Consider the following 12,055-nt stretch of genomic DNA (forward strand, 5'->3'; position numbering starts at 1 on the left):
GTACACGTGACTCAATCCTTCAGGATGGGCCTTCGCTATGTGGAAGTAACCAAATGGAGCTATGGTGTAGTGCAACTACAACCCACTGTAGCTGTGTGCAGTGCAGAATAACAAATGGGCGCCAGAAGGTTCTTGCAGTTTAACAGTAGAACTGGTTTATTTTCAGCAACAAGCAACTTGCAGGGTTTTGCAATATACTCACACATCAGTTAGCATAGCTTTCCCTGGGGACAGCACAGAGAGGGGGCACACCCGCTCCTCCCAACTCCCCTTGAGCCCGGGCAGGATCAGTGCCACCGGTTCAGTTGCTCACTCTGTGGAACAGGCAGCTAGATACCACACTCCTCAGGCCCCACGGCAACTTTGGATCAGGGTTCAATCTACCTGCCTCCTAGGTCTAAACCGTGGCCCTACACTAAGGCAACAGTGCCTGTCTGGGAGGGACTCCCACAGCTACTTTCCTCTGAGCCAAACTGCTCGTGCTCTCTTCCCTCACTATCTCACTTTCCTAGAAAGTGCTCCACAAAACTTGCTATCTAACTGCTCCTCATTCATGGGGTCCCTGTCCCCGACTTCACCAGAGTGGTTGACACACTCTGGGGCACATGGCTTTACTGGAGGCCTAGTTCCTTTGCCTCCAGCACAGTGCTCCTTCCCCTGTGAACACAGGCAGCCAAAGAGGCAGACCCACCCCCTGCTAAGCACTATATCAGAGTGCCAAGGGAGTGGTCTCCCTGTGAACCAATAATCACACATCTGAACTCAAAACTGATACAGGGGTCTTTGCCCAGTAACAGCACAAAACCAGGAAGCTGCAGGGTTTAAAGCCATAGGGACTAGTTAACCCTATGGATCCCTACATTCACCCGGGGGAAAACCCATTCCGTCCCGGCAATGGTTCAAACATACACATTTCAAATCAGTGCAAAAATCATGTACAACACACAGTACCAAACATCCTCTTCAGGTACCCTCTCCTGAGGCATACCAGGTACAATGGTTCCTGTGGACAAAACATGTTACAATTTCTCAATCACTTACAACCCCATCGTGTGCTTGGCTGTAAAGGAGAAAAAGTCAGTGGGTGCATGCAATTGTTAAAAACACACCCCACCCAACATCAACTTTATTAAACTCACTCCTGTCCCACCTTTGTGGGCAACAGACATGGTCATCCCCCTAAGTGTCTCTGTCCTTGGGAGTCCATAGGAGTGACCAACCAGTGGGAGATCCGGGCATAACCTCGCACCTTAGATTTCTCCCAACCTCCCGGCCTTTATCCTCCATCTCTTTAGATGATAAAGCAGGGTCTATGGAAAGTCACTACAGTTGGGGTGTTCCGCCGGCGCAGTAACACCCGGGGGAAATGGCTTGCTTACCCCCCTCTCACAGCAATCCAGTCCACAGCCGCGGTCATCTGGAACTAATCCGGTTGCAGTCCTCAGTGGTAGCAGCCGCTTACCAACTCCCATTCAGGCAGCATGTCACGCTTGCATCTGGGTCCGAGGTCTGTCACAAAATGGCCGACACTCCGCGAAGTCTCGTCAACAAGCGTGACCTCACGCGGGATCTCACAGAAGCGCGCCAAACTCCACAGCGATTGATTGACGGCTTCAACAGCCAATGGGTACTCTCGGGGGAACCTTCAAGCCCGAACCCACGGCCAAACACAACGTAGAATTCACGATCAGCATCCACAGGTGCCTTTTCCTATCGAGTCCGGCAGCCTGTCAGCAAAATTTAAAGTTACATGCACACCAGCTCAGCACCCTCAGGATAATGGCTCCGCCCTGTTCAAGGATGGCTCCGCCCCACGTTGGGCGCCATAAATGTAACCCTTTCTTGGCTGTAACAAGCCAACAGCACGGCTAGATAGGCCTTGAGCATGGGGTACACGTGACTCAATCCTTCAGGATGGGCCTTCGCTATGTGGAAGTAACCAAATGGAGCTATGGTGTAGTGCAACTACAACCCACTGTAGCTGTGTGCAGTGCAGAATAACAAATGGGCGCCAGAAGGTTCTTGCAGTTTAACAGTAGAACTGGTTTATTTTCAGCAACAAGCAACTTGCAGGGTTTTGCAATATACTCACACATCAGTTAGCATAGCATTTCCCTGGGGACAGCACAGAGAGGGGGCACACCCGCTCCTCCCAACTCCCCTTGAGCCCGGGCAGGATCAGTGCCACCGGGTCAGTTGCTCACTCTGTGGAACAGTCAGCTGGATACCACTCTTCTCAGGCCCCACGGCAACTTTGGATCAGGGTTCAATCTACCTGCCTCCTAGGTCTAAACCGTGGCCCTACACTAAGGCAACAGTGCCTGTCTGGAAGGGACTCCCACAGCTACTTTCCTCTGAGCCAAACTGCTCGTGCTCTCTTCCCTCACTATCTCACGTTCCTAGAAAGTGCTCCACAAAACTTGCTATCTAACTGGTCCTCATTCACGGGGTCCCTGTCCCCGACTTCACCAGAGTGGTTGACACACTCTGGGGCACATGGCTTTACTGGGGGCCTAGTTCCTTTGCCTCCAGCACAGTGCTCCTTCCCCTGTGAACACAGGCAGCCAAAGAGGCAGACCCACCCCCTGCTAAGCACTATATCAGAGTGCCAAGGGAGTGGTCTCCCTGTGAACCAATAATCACACATCTGAACTCAAAACTGATACAGGGGTCTTTGCCCAGTAACAGCACAAAACCAGGAAGCTGCAGGGTTTAAAGCCATAGGGACTAGTTAACCCTATGGATCCCTACACACACATTAGAAATTTTTAATTTTATTTTCGCAAATCATACTCGTAATTTGTACGCATTTTCTAATTTTGAAGTATGATGAAGGCAATCAATGAATGTAGTTTGACACTATTTCATTTTTTCAGTTCATTTTAACCAATCTGTCTGCAATTTATTACAGAGAAGCAAACTGAGTTTCTTTCCTATACTGGTGATCACTTAACCCTAGTCATTATTAATATAACTGTATTCCTTTTTATATTAGCAGCCGTTATACTGGGAATCTTTATTTCATATCGAGACACTCCAGTAGTGAAAGCCAATAATCACAATCACGGAGTTTTATTCTCCTTGGCTCCATCAAGCTGAGCTTCCTCTCTGTGTTTTTGTTCCTTGGACGCCCAGTTGGTATAACCTTATGTTTACATTGCATTCAGAGCCACTAAGCCTGGGAGTTTCTGGAGAAAATGGGTTGGGGTAATGGGTTGGTCATTTCCCCCCTTATGCGGAGCACAACATACATTCTGAACCTGGAAACAATATCATTCAGTGCAATGAGGGCTCAGTAGTTGCCTTCTATATTGTCCTCTCCTACATGGGACTGTCGGCATCTGTGAGCTTCATTGTAGCTTTCTTGGCTCGGAGCTTACCGGACAGTTTTAATGAGGCCAAGTACATCACTTTCAGCATGCTGCTCTTCTGCAGTGTTTGGATCACAATGATCCCGGCCTATCTGAGCACCAAAGGCAAAAACACTGTGTGTGTGGAGATATTTGCCATACTCACCTCAAGCGCGGGCCTTTTAGCCTGTATATTTCTGCCCAAATCTTACATCATTTTTTTTAAACCAGAGATGAATGATTTCCATGATAACTAAAAGACATGATAAATTTCATGTGGCGCCTTCTTCCCTAACAGATTTTTAGTCTAAACACCTTCTCACCTGTCAAATACTCCAAAAATCTATAAGTTCCTTGGAAGCGCCCCCCTGCAGCTATTCATATGCACCATCCATGATCAAGTTTGAAATTCTCCTGAACAAAATGATACCCTGCATGTGTGGGGGCACCTAAAGACGTGGCTCCAAACACCCAAAAACAGGGGCAATGCATAAGGGCAATTTTAACTGAAAAGCTTGGGGCTGCACTCTAAGTGCCCACCTTGAAGTTTTTCAGTCTAAACAGCCCCTAACCCCCCACAAACTATATCAGTACTGAACATACACACATTCAGCTGTAGAGGTGCTGCCCTTGATATTCCTTGAAATATCCCAAGTTAGATTCCTTTCCAAAATTGCCTAAACAACTAAAAAAAATTCTAAAATTCACAACAAATATGTCTACTGGTGAGAACCATCTAATGTTTTATTTTATTCACTGAAAAGATGTCTCTTTTATTTGTAGGGGAGGTGGGAAACTCACAAACATATATCTGTGTGGGGTCCGTAATTTAACAGATATGTATCATTTATGTATGTGCTATAACATGTGCGCTATACCCTCACAGCAAAGTCACATGTATGTGTAACCCATTCTGGCACTGATTCCCAGGGCCACACTGGGGCACAAACAGGAAAAAGTCTCCGCTAAGTGGGAGATTTGTGGGGTTTGGATAATTTATGTGTCTTCCCCCAGGGCTAAACCATGTACTAGGGGGCAACAACTCCCTGGGAACTGCAACAGCAGTGATTAATATACCACAGGTAGTGAACAATAAACCACACAATATGTAGTTATAGATAATATAGAAGCAAATAAATGGGAACAGTAAAATAACAGTTTCAGCATAACATATAGAATATTTGACAATATAATGATGGATTCCCCTTTGTATAAAAATGCCCACTGTCACTTTAAGAACACTGAGTGGGCTCACTATGGGTCTGTGTAGGTTACTACTTGTATAAAGGCAGTGGGAGCAGAGTTATGTGTTGCAACACCAGACTGTATCCACGGGGTGGGTAACTACAAGGTCTCCCCAACTCCCAGTGACAGTGATAGGGGAATAGACCCTGTGGGGCAGGGGCAGTCTGGCAGCTTTAACCCTCACTGAGCTTGAGATGCTGGGGGAGAAAAGCTTCCTGGGATCCTGAGGATCCACTGCACTGAGGCTGATGGGTAATCCCACATCCAGATCCAGTGTACACGCTGGCAACTCCCTACAGGGCTGAAGCCCTAACTATCCTACAGGGATTACTCCCCCAGCAATAGCTCAGGCAGCTGCACTAACCCTACTCACTAAATGGCTGAATGGGAAGGGTAACTAACTCCCTATGCTCTGATTATGGGGGTCCCTATATGGGTAGTTGTTCTACAGGGGGAACCCCTATCTCCCTACTTGTACAGACCCACAGGAACACTCACAGGAAAGATGCAGGAATCTCAGGCAGCTCTCAGTAATACTGTGCAGAGTCCCTGCTTTCCTCCTACTCTCCTTCCTGGGAAAGATCTGCCCCACTTTCATATCTTTTTGGCTCCAAACCTCTTTTAGCAGGGTCACATGGTCAGAAGCAAATCCCTCCTGCAGATTGGGCCAGGCTGTGACTGGGAACTGTCCCTTTGCAGTACGGGCAGCCGCCATGTTTTTGGTTGTCCCAGATTTAAAGTCACAGGGTTGTGTGTTCAGGGAAAGTGTAAGTTAGCCCTTCCCTACATAGATAATCACAAAAGAATGTAATGGTGACAGCTATGCACCATACTGTAACTATAGAAATCTATTTTTATCTGTATTTTAATTACTATTATGCTGAGCTGGGATGTTATATGCTGATTAGTGATTGGCAAACATTTTCACCTGGTTTTGCCGCACAATAAAATACCCATAGACTCCAATGTATAGTTTAAAAAGTTGTGGGTCTTGTTATACCTTAACCTGAAAATACTGTACTGTTTAGGGGAAGAAAGTGTCAGCTCTTAACCCTGTATGAATAGAAATTTGGAATTAACCATAACTGTTTAACCGATATATATATTAAAGTATTTGCTACTTACTGTTTTAGAGAAGATATAAAAAACAAATGTGATACAAACGTAGTAAAATTACAAGCAAGAGCACATTAAATAAAAACTATATAGTGTAGTAAGTTAATACTAATTGTATTAACCAGTTTTCACATTGACTGATACAACTGAGCATCACTGGGATGATTTACTTGGAACGGGAATGGGTTCATTTTATTGGCTCCCAGATGGACACACTGTTTTTGGCTTGAGTAGAAGTACCCCATGGGGGTGTTGTTGAACTTCTTGAATGGCCTGTCATTTAGCAGCAATTACTCCCTGACTGAGAGCAGTAACTGGATGCGCTATTGGGTTAATGGAGGTTCTAGATGCTTTAGGACACTGTGTCATAGGATGAGCATTAAAATCAGAGCAAAAAGAATTCCTGTTTATTGCATGAGATGGTTGTGAACTTGCCAGATGCACAAATGATCTGGAACAGCACCTTTTGTATTTTAAATTAAAATGCCTTTAAGGCAAATTTTAGGGGCATACAGCAATGTTTCGGGCCATGTGTGGCCTTTTATCAAGCTACCTGGAGCTCAAATGGCTTGGTCTCAGCAAGTAACAAGCAACATTTTTTGTCAAGTTTTGCCATGAAAAAATGCCCATAGACTCCAATGGCCACAAAAAAATAGTCACACAGTAAAAAAAAAGTTGCATTTTATGGAAAAAGTTGCTGCAAAAAAATACCCATTGAATTCAATGCATTTCATCAATTTTTTGCCATTTTGCAAACTATTTGGTGCAGAAAAATGGGACAAAGGATGAGGCCATCATGCTTTAAGGGCTACTAAGCATATCCCAGATGTCCTCATCCACGTAATTGTGTATAATTGTAATACTATTGGCTGCCGAATAATGTTATGCAAATAAATGCTAAAGAGACCAGGCATATGCACTACATTTATATAGTAGGGAGGAGTTTAGTGAGCCGCTAGCAGCTGAACCTCATTCATCAACCCGAAATTTAGGGGCAGATTTATTTACATATTACCATTTTACATAAACATTTATTCGGCAATGTAAAATAGAAAGAGATTAAAATATATATTCATTTCAGACATATTCTAAAGTCCCTAACATAATATCACATTGGGATATACATATAAATATATTTGGGCTTGCTATTTTAGAAAAGGATTTACTAGTAATAGTTGGAAGGCTCATGTTTTGCCTCCAAGTAAACAGGATTTTTGGTTCATTTCCGGCCTAAACATAATTATATAACATTTGGGCAGAAATATACAGGCTAAAAGCCCCGCGCTTGAGGTGAGTATGGCAAATATCTCCACACACACAGTGTTTTTGCCTTTGGTGCTCAGATAGGCCGGGATCATTGTGATCCAAACACTGCAGAAGAGCAGCATGCTGAAAGTGATGTACTTGGCCTCATTAAAACTGTCCGGTAAGCTCCGAGCTAAAAATGCTAAAACAAAACTAACAGCTGCCAGAAGCCCCATATACCCAATAACTGAGTAAAAGCCAATAGCTGAGCCCTCATTGCACTGAATGATGATGGTTCCAGGGGAAGTGTGAATGTCCAGTTCCTGAAAGGGAGGAGAAATGGCCAACCAAGTCATGCAGATGATTATTTGAATGGATGAGCAGAACAAGACTACAGAATTGGACAGTTTGACTCCCAGCCATTTTCTCCATGAGCTCCCTGGCTTGGTGGCTTTGAAAGCAACACAAACCATGATAGTCTTGGCCAGGAGAGAAGAGACAGCTATGGAGAAGGTGATTCCAAAAGTGATGATGCGCAGCATGCAGGTTATATCCACAGGGCGACCGAGGAACAGAAACACACTGAGGAAGCTCAGCTTGATGGAGACAAGGAGGAGGAAGCTCAGGCTCCGGTTGTTGGCCCTCACTATGGGGGAGTCCCGGTACAAAATGAAAATTCTCAACATCAGTAGAGTTATAAGAGAGAACAGAACAGTTATTGATAACAGAGATACAGAAATGGTACCATCAGTGAATGAGAGAAACTCTTCAGTTTTTGCAATACACTGATTCCTTTTGTCATTGGGCCATTCCAAGTCTGGACATCTAATGCAGTTTTCACTGTCTGTAAAATATAAAAACAATAAAATGATTTCACTCCTCATCAGTGCAAACTGGAGAATGGGAGCAGCCATGATATTTACGTTAGACAGTACAGTATGACGGCGTGGCTTATTTTGTGCACAGTCACTAATAGGAAAATGAAAGATACAGAGGTTGGGGTACGGGGAGAATATCTGCCTACCTGCAGCCAACCCTCATGGATACAGCACTGCCATATGCAGCACCCCCTAAATCCAAAGGAGTAGGAACAGGTCTCTGGTATGGTCTCTGCATGAGAGAAGCCAGACTGCACCCAGACCTGCTCTCTGACTCTGATCTTAAAGGGGATGTAAACCCAACCATAATGCTGCCCTACTGCACCCCCTAGTTTTCCATAGAAATGTAACCCTTTGGTTTTGGCTACTGTTTTTGCACGCAATCACCTGCATGTGGTGCTACAGGAGCCCTGAGCCCCCGCTTATTTATGGGGGACAGGTATGATATAAATGAATGGCGTGCCTCCACCCAGGGTAGTTATAGGTAGAACTATATGTCTCCTCCCTGGGAAAACTCTATGAGGTCCTCCTTGGACCAGGACTCCCTGCAACTCCCGGTACCTTGCCCCTCCCTTGGGGTAGCTGCTTACCAGGCAGTTGAGGATCCTCAGTATATGAACAGCCAAGACACCGATTATGATGATGAACCAGATGAACTTGCTTTATTGATGCAGGCAGAACTTTTAGAGGATGTCACACAGACAAATCAAGTCACACACTCTCTTTGGGCTACCCCCGGTACTTCCGCAGGATGATCCCACCTAGGAACTCGTAGGGCCCCTTCACTGGGAACACTCCCAGGTGCTGACTTGGCTCCTCTTACTACACACTACAGGACCTGAACTCCAGCCATGAGTGCTGGGAGGTCTTAGCCCCAACAGGAGAGAGAGGGGTTATCTCTGCCCGTTCTCGCTAGCCTGCCTGTCACTCCTAGAGTGACCTGTTACAGTATCTCCTGTACTAGAACACAAGCCTGTTGCACACATCTTTACAAGAGGCAGTCCCAGGACTAAGACCTTCACAAAATGGGTGTCATCCCTTTTTATATTGCAGCACACTGCCACCTAGTGGTTGCTGCTGAATAACAGGGAAACTCCCTTTTCACACTAGTGGTTCCGGGACTGCTAGTCCCGCCCGGGTGTTGTGGGTCTACCTGAGGCATCTCAGCTGGCTAATTAAAAAGCAGCTTGGGCCAAAGTAGAAGGCTGCAGTCTGGGGGAAAGACACAGGGAAGCTGCCTGTGGGAGCTGACTGAGAGAGTTTAAAAGCACTACAAGGTTTGAACTTTGTTTTCTTTTCTCTGTGTGGGAGACAGGCGGTAGGTCTGCTCCTGGTTGGTTAGGAGAACTGACCTGTGTTAGGTAGAGTCCATTATGTGGCAAGGATTTTATTTTGAAAAATTTTGTAATTTTTGTACAAGTGAAAATAAACTGCCTAAAAGACAATACACTCTCACATGTTGTAATTGTGCCAAGGGCTGCTTTACCCCTGACATATGGTGGAGGATGCGGGCACAATTACAACACATGAGTGTATTCTCTTTTAGGCAGTTTATTTTCACTTGTATAAAAATTACAAAATTGTTCAAAATAATATCCTTGCCACATAATGGGCCCTACCTAACACAGGTCAGTTGCCCTAACTAACCAGGAGCAGGCCTACCGCCTGTCTCCCACACAGAGAAAAAAAAACAAAGTTCAAACCTTGTAGTGCTTTCAAAATCTCTCAGTCAGCTCACACAGGCAGCTTCCCTGTGTCTTTCCCCCAGACTGCAGCCTTCTACTTTGCTCAGGCTGCCTTTTAATTAGCCAGCTGAGATGCCTCAGGTAGACCCACAACACCCGGGCTGGACTAGCAGTCCCGAGACCATTCTTTTAGGAACCTAGTACATATATAAGCTCCATCCTGGACTTTCCCAGGTATCCTGACAGTGACCTTATCACAACACATAAACAGCTAGGACCACCTTTAGGTGTCCAAATCTCATAAGGCCACCCTCTGGTGTCTGTCTAAAGGGGAACTCATCCTGAAGGGGCCCAATTGTTTGGGGTCCCTACAGAAATTTCAGAAAAACATAACTAGATGCAAGAAAATTCACCAATGAGAATTACATATAGAGAGTACTGTGTCATTTTTATATGGCACGGGAATCAGACATGGGGATAAAGGGACAGACTTGTTCAGTGCTGGGAAACTGTGCTTATTGCTCCCAACTCCAATTGCAGGAACAGAGAACAGGGAGCCGGATTTACTCACATCAGCTGGGATTCTCATTGGAGGATATATAGATCTTTAATGCAGTCGCTGGCTGTGGAGAGTTGGGGAAAAGTTTTATTGCACAATATTGCTTTAAGTAATGGATCCTGTTGTTCCAAATCTACAGCTCCCAGCATGCCTCACCCTTCATTATATGTTACATTATTCTGGGATTTGTAGTCCAGCAACAGCTGAGTAACATTTGGTTGAGCCGCGCTGTGCAGCAGGGTTTGCTTCCCCTTTAATAGGGGTCATGCACTGTCTTTTAAAAAATCTATAGGGGAAATGTATAAAATCTCAGAGCAGTTTTTTAAATTGTATCTTGCCCAGTGTACAGGATTTAGTATCAGGAGCTTTTCATTCTAGGATTCATACCAGTTCGATTGGAGATCTCTCCCTCAGAACATGGGAGACAGCCATAGCAGCAGGGCTGAGCCCCAGGGTTTACTGCCTTCCTGTAGCCGGGCTGGCAACTGTCTGTGCATTGAGATCTTGGGATCTAAAAACAAGAGGAGTGAAATGCACAAACAATCAGGGTACGTTTATAGTTTGCTTGGTCACTACACATAGTATAGTCACTACTGGGATCTGCTTGAGGAGTCCAATGGCCCAGGCTACTGAAATGGTCTTGAACACAGGTCTAAATCTCTAGTGGTGTCAAAGCTGCAAAAGTGAATGGTACAAGCTGAGAGGAACCCAGAGTCCCTGTATTTTCCCACCCCCAATATTCAGTTCTATCTCCTGCAATTCTTCTGCTCATTAATTGTGGAACCCTGATTATCTCCATAACAAACCCTGACCCGGCCTCTTCAGAATGTATTCATTTATTCATTGTTGTTCTTTTTCACTGACATAAACCAACCACATTAGTAAAATATATTACTATAAAATAATACTCCCCTTCCTCATATGGAGAAGGATACTACTCTGTAGGGGCAGGTACTACTGTTTTATTCTTGTTCATGTTTTTTCTATCAGCCTCTCGTGCAAGAAAAAGAAAAACTTCTCTTCCTGGAAAACTCCTCTCTGCGCTGCTCTTTTTTATTGGTACTTTTAATTTTTGGACTCGCTCATATCATCCCTATGTTCCTCAAGAAATCTTGTTTGAGTTTATGAACCTACTAAATGTAGAAAATGCTGCAGAAATAATATATTCCATTCCTTACCCACACCTTTATCTGACACATTCCTTTATAATAACAATTGCTATTAATCACTATTAGTTCAGGAAACATTTTGTTGTTGATCAGAAGAAGAAAAGGATTTCTGACCGTTTTGTTCATCATTTCCCATGGAATTGCATCTGGATAGATTATTAGTTTATACTCTGAAGGTGCCGATGGTATGAACCTGCCGAGTGTGCCCAAGTACGTTCCATCAGTTTCATTGGGAAAGAAATAGATGATATATCCAGTGTCCATCTCTCCTCTTCCATCAAAAGATACCTCTCCCCCATACTTGGTTTGGTAGTGACTTTTGTTCAAATAGTGATGTAACTGTTAAGTGATGTATTTTTAATAAAATCAACAATTCAATTAAGCAGAAAATTCCTTGAAACAGGTTCAAACAATTCACACTTGTTTATGGGAACCCCTATTGTACGGTAGCCATACTGACTGTACTGACTTACAAAATAATTTTCTAAACTGAGACCTTCTCCATTATTTTCTGCCAGTCCTTTCTGTCTTGATTCCTCTCTAGACATGGGCGCCCGCACATTAGGGCAAAGGGGGGAAAGAACATTTCTGATGTTGCTCTGTTAGGCACCCCGAGTGACTTTAATTTCTTGCCTTTTACCGCGGGTTGCTACTCAGGTTAGGAGAAAACCACACCAGCCCGGGGAGCTACGAACAAGTGTCTCCTCTTCCTCCTTCTGTCATTGCACTGCTTGTGCTTGTGCAGCAGAGCGAAAGGCTAAAATGTAACAAAAAAGTTGCCTTTTTCACTCTACTGCATATGTGCCGG

The sequence above is a fragment of the Xenopus tropicalis genome, chromosome 1, assembly GCF_000004195.4.
Source record: "Xenopus tropicalis strain Nigerian chromosome 1, UCB_Xtro_10.0, whole genome shotgun sequence".
Classification (NCBI taxonomy): Eukaryota; Metazoa; Chordata; class Amphibia; order Anura; family Pipidae; genus Xenopus; species Xenopus tropicalis.